Below are 9,465 nucleotides of genomic sequence, written 5' to 3' on the forward strand. Positions count from 1 at the left end.
TTTAGAGCACAGTGACTGTTACATGTAGGCAGTTTGGGTAGTTTTCCATGCCTGTCATGTCAGCTGTAGTTCAATTGGTGGACTGTCATCTCTGAGTCAGATGGGTCAATGCCAATGCGAACAGTTTCTCTTTATCTACTCTGTCCACGCCTTGCATGCTTTTGAAGACATCTATCAAATCTCCTTTCAGCCTTCTCTTCCCCATGGAAAACAACTCCAGCTCCTCCAATCTCCCCTCGTATCTAAAATCCCTCACCCCTGCAACCATACTTTTCTACACCTCTCTAAAGCCTCCATGCGCCTTTTGAAGTGTGCTGCCCAGTTGTAGATACAAGTTTCACTCAGGTCAAACCAGTGTTTTTTCATACATATTTCAAAACATTCTGTATTCTTCTATTAATAACGTTCTGGATCACATATGCTCTTCAACCATTTTCTCAACCTGTGTGATGATTTGTGTTCAGGTAGCAATGTTCCTGCACAGACTTTAGAATTGTGCCCTTTAGTTTGTATTGCTTCTTCTTGATCTTCTGACTAGAGAAGGAGCAATACTTGACATTCTGTTTGGAAATAAGACAGGGCAAGTCGGAAAGGTATCAGTGGGGAAGCACTTTGGGGCAAATGGTCATAATTCTATTAATGTTAAAATAGTTATGGAAAAGGATAGAACTGATCAAAAAGTTAAAGTTCTAAATTGGGGTAAGGCCCATTTTGCTGGTATTAGACAGAAACTCTCAAAAGTTGAGTGGGACAGGCAATTCGCAGATCAAGGGATGGTTGGGAAGTGGGAAGCCTTTAAAAACAGGATAATGAGAGTTCAGAGACAGCATGTTCCTATTAGTGTGAAGGGCAAGGCTGGTAGGCATAGGAAATGCTGGGTGACTAGAGAAACTAAGGCTCTGGTCAAATAAAAGAAGGAGGCATATATCAGGTGTAGACAGCTGGGATTGAATGAATTCCTAGAAGAGTAGGAGTATACGTAAGTGGGAAATCAGGAGGGCAGAAAGGGGATATGAAATATCTTTGGCAAATAGAGTTATGGAGAATCCAAAGAGTTTCTATGAATACATTAAAGGCAAAAGTGTAACCAGGGAGAGAATAAGGTCCCTTAAAGATCAATGTGGCCATCTATATGTGGAACCACAGGAGATGAGTGAGATACTAAATGAATATTTTGCATCAGTATTTACTGTGGAGAAGGACATGGAAGCTTGGGAAATAAATAGTGATGTCTTGAAAAGAATTCATATTACGGAAGAGGAGGTGCTGGAGGTGTTAAAATACATAAATGTAGATAAATCCCTGGGACCTGATCAAGTGTTTCCCGGAACTTTGTGGGAAGTTAGGGAAGAGATTGCTGGGCCCCTTGCTGAGATATTTGTGTCATCGATAGCCACAGGTAAGGTGCCGAAGACTGGAGGTTGGCTAACGTGGTGCCATTATTTAAGAAAGGTGATAAGGAAAAGCCAGGGAACTATAGAAAGGTGAGCCTGACATCAGTGGTGGGTAAGTTGTTGGAGGGGATTCTGAGGGACTGGATTTACATGCATTTGGAAAGGCAAGAACTGAGTAGAGCTAGTCAGAATGACTTTGTGTGTGGAAAATCGTGTCTCACTGACTTGATTGAGTTTTTTGAAGAGGTGACAAAGAAAACTGATGAAGGCAGACTGGTGGATGTTATATACATGGACTTCAGTGAAGCGTTCAACAAGGTTCTGCATGATAGACTGGTTAGTGAAATTAGATGACATGGGATCTGGGGGAGCTAGCTAATTGGATACAAAATTAGCTTAAAGGTAGGAGACAGAGGGTCATGGTGGAGGGTTGTTTCTTTGACTGGAAGCCTGTGACCAATGGTTTGCCACAAGGATCAGTGCTGGGTCCACTGCTTTTTGTCACTCATATAAATGATTTGGATGTGAATATAGGAGGTATGGTTAGTTTGCCGATGACATCAAAATGAGTGGTGTAGTGGACAGTGAAGAATGTTATCTCCCTAGGGAATGCTGCCAAACAAAGAGATCTAGGGTCAAGGTGCTTGGTTCCTTCAAAGTGGATTCGCAGGTAGACAGGATAGTGAAGAAGGCATTTGGCATACTTGCCTTTATTGATCAGTGCATTGAGTATAGGAGTTGGGATGTCATGTTGCAGCTGTACAAGACAGTGTTGAGGCCACTTTTGGAATTCTGTGTACAAATCTGGTCACCCTTCTTTAGGAAGGATGTTGTTAAACTTGACAGCATGAAGAAAAGATTTACAAGGATGTTGTCAGGACTGGAGAGTTTGAGCTATAGGGAGAGGCTGAACAGGCTGGAGTGTCAGAGACTGAGGTGTGACCTTATAGAAGTTTATAAAATCATGAGGGGCATGGACATGGTGAATAGCCAAGGTTTTTTTCCAAGAGTTGGGGAGTACAAAATTAGAGGACAAAGGTTTATGGTGAGAGGGGAAAGATTTAAAAAGGTCGTGAGAGGTAGCTTTTCCATACAGAGGGCAGTGCAAGTATGGAATGGGCTGCCAGAGGAAGTGGAGGAGGCTGGTACTACAACATTTAAAAGGCATCTGGATGGGTATATAAATAGAAAAGGTTTAGAGGGATATGGGCCAAATGCTGGCAAATGGAACTAGGTCAGATTGGGATGTCTGGTCAGCGTCGATGAGGTGGACCGATGGTACTGTTTCTGGCCCGTGTGACTCTATGAGTCTATAACTCTATAAATGTCTCAGTTCACATTCCACTTCCAATGTACAGGCCTAGTTTGTGTTCTTTTGAAGTCTATCACCACCCTACTTAAAGTTCCCGTTAATTTCTTGTTAGCTGTGAATTTTGAATTTTGTGCTCTGCACACCCAAGTCTATCTCATGAATGAAGAAAAGCAATGTTCCTGGTACTGGCCCTTGGGGAACCTCACTACAAATCTTCCTTATGTCGAAGAAACAACCATTCACCACAATTCTATTTCTTGTTCCTCAGCCAACTTTGTGTCCATGTTGTCACTATCCCTTTTATTCCAAGGGTTTAGACCTTGCTGACAAGCTGTTATGTATCACTTTCCACAATGCTTGTTGGAGGTCCGGGTACATCACATAACTCATTTCCCATATTAACCCTCTTTAATACCTCATCAAAAAAACTGTATCAAATTAGTGTCTTTAACAAATCTGTGCTGGCTTTCATTAATCAATCTTGTTCGAGCAACTGTTAATTTTGTCCAATATTATTATTTCTAAAAGTTTCCCACCATGGAGGTTAAATTGCAGTTGTTGGGTGTATCCTCATGCCATTTTGAAAGAGGGTATAACATTTGCAATTTTCCAGTCTTCTGGAATTTCCCCATATGAAGGGAGGATTGGAAGATTATGGGCAGTTCTTCCTCAATTGCTCCTCAGAAACCTTGAATGCATGTCATCTGGTCCTGGGTACTTTGAACTTCAAGTCCAATCAGCCATTCATGTGCCACCTCTTTATCAATTATCAGCCTATTTACTATCTCAATGACCTCCTCTTTCATTGTGACTTTGATAGCAGCCTCTTCCTTGGTAAAAGTGGATGTAAAGAGCTCATTTCATATCTCACTGAGGCCCATTGCTTTCTGCATAGGTCTCCTTTTATGTCACTAACCAGCTTTACCTCTCTTCTCTTTTATGTTAGGTACTAGTCTGAGCTTTCTCCACTCAGCTTCGCCCTTGTATTAACAACCTCACATTTGTCATACACTTTTCCGTTTTCACTTACATCTTACTCTCTATTGTCTCTTCCGTTATCTCTGCTTTGTTTGTTCTACCTCCCCACCAAACTGGAATCTATCACAACTGTGCCAGAACAAATTCTTCATTAAAAACAGCCCACTGTTTCATTACACTTTGGCTGGCCAATCATCCATTCTCAATTATCTGGGACAGTTCTGTTCCCAACCCAAAGAAATTTGTCAGATTATCCGGCTATTATCATATTACTGTTTGTGGATGCCAGCTACTGAAATTTCTTACAAGGTAACAGCGGCTACAGTTCAAAAGTATTTAAATACCAGTAGAGTGCGTTAGGATGTCCTGAGACTATGAAAGCGACTATATCAAATCAATCCTTTCACACTCTCACATGCAGCAGTGAGCTGGAGGGAGTTAGGCATTGGTCTGGTGATTGTTGATTAGAATACCGTATCCTGAATGGTACTAGTCCTCACAACAGCCAAAGGTACCACTTATTCACACACACTGATTTCCCCTCTCCTTTCAATAACAAAAAAATTCAGCTGCAGCATGGAAAGGGGTGGGGAGGGGGTGGGAAGAAGTGTTGGGCAGGGTAAGGAAGAGGAAGGAGGAGGGTGGGAGGGTAGAGGGAGAGAAACAGCAAGGGAAAGTAAAGTAAAAGGAAAGCGGGAGGGAACAGAAGAGGAGTGTAAGTGAAGTGTAGGGCTGGCAGAGAGAGGAAACTCTCCTTTTAGTTGTAACATTTTCCTGATTATGCAAAACCTTAACCTCAAGAACCAATGCACTTAAGTCATAAAACAGTGATAAATGAACTTTAGTTTTACAAAACATTGTGAGTTTTTGAAATTAGTGTCTGTATCACTCTAAATAGAATTGTGAGACAGAGTATAAAATAAGTTGGAGCATGAAGAAATGGAAATTCTAGTAACATCAAGTGATATAACAAGGTGTGGAGCTGGATGAACACAACAGACCAAGCAGCATCAGAGGAGCAGGAAAGCTGACGTTTTGGGTCTGGACCCTTCTTCAGAAATGGGGGAGGGGAAGGGTGTTCTGAAATAAATAGAGAGAGAGGGGGAGGCGGATGGAAGATGGATAAAGGAGCAGATAGGTGGAGAGGAGACGAACAGGTCAAGGAGGTGGGGATGGAGCCAGTAAAGGTGAGTGTAGGTGGGGAGTTAGGATGGGTCTGTCCCCTCTCCACCTATCTGCTCCTTTTTCCATCTTCCATCCACCTCCCCCTCTCTCTCTATTTATTTCAGAACCCCCTTCCTCTCCCCCATTTCTGAAGAAGGGTCCAGACCCAAAACGTCAGCCTTCCTGCTCCTCTGATGCTGCTTGGTCTGCTGTGTTCATCCAGCTCTACACCTTGTTATCTCAGATTCTCCAGCATCGGCAGTTCCTACTGCCTCAACATCAGGTGATATGAATATTTAGGTAAGGAGCTGGGGACTGAGGAGCATTGTTGGGGATCAGGACAGTAGAGGGAGCTTTACTCTGCATCTAACCAATTGCCTTACGTGACCTTGATTTGGCATTAAGGAGTAAAACAAAATCAAATTAGAGAAATGTCTGCACTGTCAAACACCAACATGCCTCTGTATATATGCACAGGTTTCATCACTTCTCAAATATACATACATATATATATGTATATAAATGGAATAATGCAATTAGTAAATGTGACAAGAAACACTGTACAAGGTTAAGACCATACATTTTGAGAACAGAAGGAGGCCATTCAACCCATCAACTCTGCTCTGCCATTCAATGAAATCATGGTTTTTCTGATAATCCTCAACTCTACTTTCCAGCCTTAACTCCATAGCCTTTGGTTCCCTTAAAAATTAGAAATCTGCCTTGCCTTGACAGCCCTCATTGATAAAAAATTCCACAGTTCACCACCATCTGACAGAAAATATTCTTCTTCATCTCATCTGAAGTGGGAGACTCCTTACTCTGTGATGAAGCTGTTTGGTCATAGACTCTCCCACGAGGAGAAACAACGTCTCCGCTTCTACCCTGTCAAGCTCCTCGGAGAATTTTGTATGTTTCAGTAACATTTCCACTTATTCCTCTAAACTCTGGTAAGGACAAACCCAAACTACTTCATTAACCTTCCCTCAAAGTTGCTGTTGATCACCCACATGCGACATTGAGAGGAGGTTGGAGGTGCATTTGGAGGCAGAGCCTAGTTGCGGGGCATGGGATAGAGCCATCAACTTTGCAACACTATCAAAAAGGAGTGCGCAGGGTGCAAGTGAGTTGTCAAAATGAGAAGTAGGGCTGAAAGTTTGAGAAGGAAGTACACAGGGGATATGAAAAAAAACTACCATTATGGGACCACCATCGAGTTTGAGGGGTGGACTGGAATATAAGTAATCCTGAGTTTTAAATTTTAACTTAAGATTTAATTAATCAGATATTCTTAGAGACGTTTTACAAATGCATGTACTTTGCTAGTCTAAGAAAGGAAAGAGACCATTTTTGTATTCATATATTTAACAATTCCACACCACTGAAACTAAATTGAGTAGCACCAGCAACAAGTGTTAAGAGAAGCACCTCAATTATGCTGTAATTGAAGAGCAAATAATTAATAATCATTACTGAGTAAAGGCTTTATTTCATAAGTAATTACTAAGAAGTCTTAATAACTATGTTTAAAAGGTATTGTAAGAGCAGACTATAGGAGTGGGTTGAGAAAAAGATCTCTGGGGGTCTTATCAACCAATGCTGTCCTTGGCAATTAAGCTTAAGAATACTAGTTTCTTCTTTTTAAGATAAAACATACACACTGAGATACTCCATTGTCTTAGAGCAAGAGAGTTCATGTATGCATAGCAAGATCCAATTAACCATTACGACATTATAAGCAAATTGGGTTTCAACAACTTATAATTAAGAGGGATTACTCTCAAAAGGGATGATGAAGTAGGTGTTCTGATTGCCATGTCTTCTTGAGATTACATGAAGTGTGGACTTGCCCTGTTGTTTTAAATTGATCTAAAGATATCTGCTCCATTAAATTAGCTTAAAGGTATCTGTTTCATTAAAGCCAACCAGGGACTCCTTGTAAATATGAGAATTTGAGGTCAGGATAGTTAGTCAGGTACTTCTATCCAGTATTTAATAAAATTCAGGGATAGTTACTCAGGGACTCACGTCAACTTGAAAATTCGAGGTATTTTGTCTTGAGGAAGGAAGAATTTCCTGTCTGAGAGAGGGGCTTGGATCCAGTTTGAAGTGAGTCTTGTATTCCTGATAAGTACAATTTTGACTTTTGGCATTTTAAATAGTTCTTAATTGTCAGCAGAGTATCGTCCTTGATTGTATTGAATAAAATCTGATATTATTCATTAACTCAGTGTCCTAATTGTGCCTCATGCTATATCTGCGATGGCCTTGAAGATTGAAGGTGCTAATTTGAGATGTTAAATTGTGAGCTCATCAAATTGATTAATCTAAAATTATCCCTTTAAAAACTTACAGAAGGCGGTCAGTATGTTGGGACACAAAAAACACATGGGAAAACTAATGACACAAGGAGTTTACAGAGGGGTATCGGAGACAACAAGGTGCAGAGCTGGATGAACACAGCAGGCCAAGCAGCATCATAGGAGCAGAAAGGCTGACGTTTCGGGCCTAGACCCTTCATCAGAGGGGTATCGACAGGTTAAGTGAATAGGCAAATACTTGGCAGATGAAATATTGTGATGATACTATGGCTTTAAGAGATGTATTTTGTCCTTTTTTATTTATGAAGAGAAGTTGAGACAGAGGCATCAAGTGGACTGTTCCAAGCTAATAAAGTAAACAGCTTGTGAACCCTTGGGATTTTTTAAAAAGTTGGAACAATAGAAGAACCATGAAGGCGTGGGTCATACTCTCACAGAGCCAGGATTTTAGTTTAACTTTCAGTAGTTGTTGGGGTTTGGAAGCTGTGATACGTTTCTCCCTGCTACAGAAAAATGCTTGAGTTCTCTCTCCCTCTCTCAGAGTTTTCTCTTGATGTTCTTTCCTTCTGGACTGGAGAAACGTTGCATGTGAGAAAATCTATTTTACTGAATTTTCCTCTGCCAATGGTGTGTTTATATGATGTTACTATTATTGGAACAGTTGCTGTTTAGTAGTTAAATAATCTATTATTCTGTTAAGTTTTCCAACAAAGTTAAGTTATTCCAATTCTTCTTTCCTTTGTTTGTATTCTAACTATAGTGCAAAAATAAAGTGTGTTTTGCTTCAAGTCTGGAAGTTTGACTAATTGAATTGCATCTGGAACACAATATCTTACACTTGCCTTTAAAAATACAAAAAAGTTGGAGTCCAAGCTATGTTCTTAACATATGTTGAGGGGATTTGGTCTGGCCAATAGCAATATAATGTATGGAAATGTGAGACTCTGCACTTTGACAGGAGGAATAGAGGAGCTGAATGTCATTTAAATGGGGAAATACTGCAGAAAGTTGCAGCATAGAGGCATTTAGAGGCCCTAGTGCATGGAACACAAATGGATCATATCCAAGTTCAGCAGGTAACAGGGAAAGCAAAGGGAATGGAGTATAAAAATAAGAAGATTTTTTTCTAAAACAATACAGGGCACTGGTCAGACAACAGCTAGAATACTATTAACATTTCTGGTCTCCTTATCTAAAGAAAGATGTATTGGCATTGAAGGAGTCCAGAGAATGTTCACTGGTTGATTCCCTAGGTATGAAGGGATTTTCTTATGATGAGAGGTTAAGAAGTTGGTCTTGTATTTGCTAGAGTTTAGAAGAATGAGGAGCAAGCCTTCTTGAAAATTTTGAGAAAAGTTTTAAGGTCTTGACAGGGCAAATGTGGAGAAGTTGTTTCCCCTTGTGGGAGAATCTAGAAAAAAAGGGAATAACCTAGAATATGAATTTACTATTTAAAACAGAGATAAGGAGGATTTTTTTTCTTTCAGAGAATAGCAAATCCATGGGATTTTTGCTGCAGAGGGTTGTCGAGGCTGGGTTGTTAAATATATTCAAGGATGAGGTAGACAGATTTTTAATCAGTAATGGAATTAAGGGGTTATGGGAAAATGGCAGGAAAGTGAATTTGAGGATTCTAAGAAATTGCTCAATAATGGTGGGATGGTCTTGATGGGCTGAGTAGCATACTTCTGCTCAAATTTGTGGCCTTACCGAATTATAGAGTTGTCCACGGCAGGACTATACACATTATTAAGGTTAGGAGAGGCATTCAGGTATAGAGGTGAAGCACTAGTCACTTCAGTTTATCACATCTTGAGGTCCCACAGTCTCCAATTAGTTCTAACAGAGTAGTACAAATTCCTAACTGAGGTAAGAAAGGAAGGCCTCTAGAATGTCCCACTTAGCCACTAATAGCTGTTGTTCAGAACACTATCTATCAATGGCCAAGATGTTATCACAGATCTCTGGAGAAGGTGGGAGTTGAACCTGTGCCTCCTGACTCAGGGGTAGAAACACTGGAACTGCACCACAAGAGTCCTCCCTGTTCCCCTTCTATTATATTATTGCAATAGCAATGCTAGTAGACACCGCTGATTGCCAAATAACCGGTCTTTCTAATGAATCAATGGTCAATTCAATGGACCATGCACCTGATTGGCTGCTTTGGATGATGACCATCTAGGTACTCAGCCAATAGGACTGGGACACAGAAGATGTGTGACCCAAGTGAACATTATCACCCTCTGGTGGGCCTGGCTGTCAGTGTGGAAGGGACTTTACTCACATGGGTGGGATG

The sequence above is a fragment of the Rhincodon typus genome, chromosome 21 (genome assembly GCF_021869965.1).
Source record: "Rhincodon typus isolate 14 chromosome 21, sRhiTyp1.1, whole genome shotgun sequence".
NCBI classification, from domain to species: Eukaryota; Metazoa; Chordata; class Chondrichthyes; order Orectolobiformes; family Rhincodontidae; genus Rhincodon; species Rhincodon typus.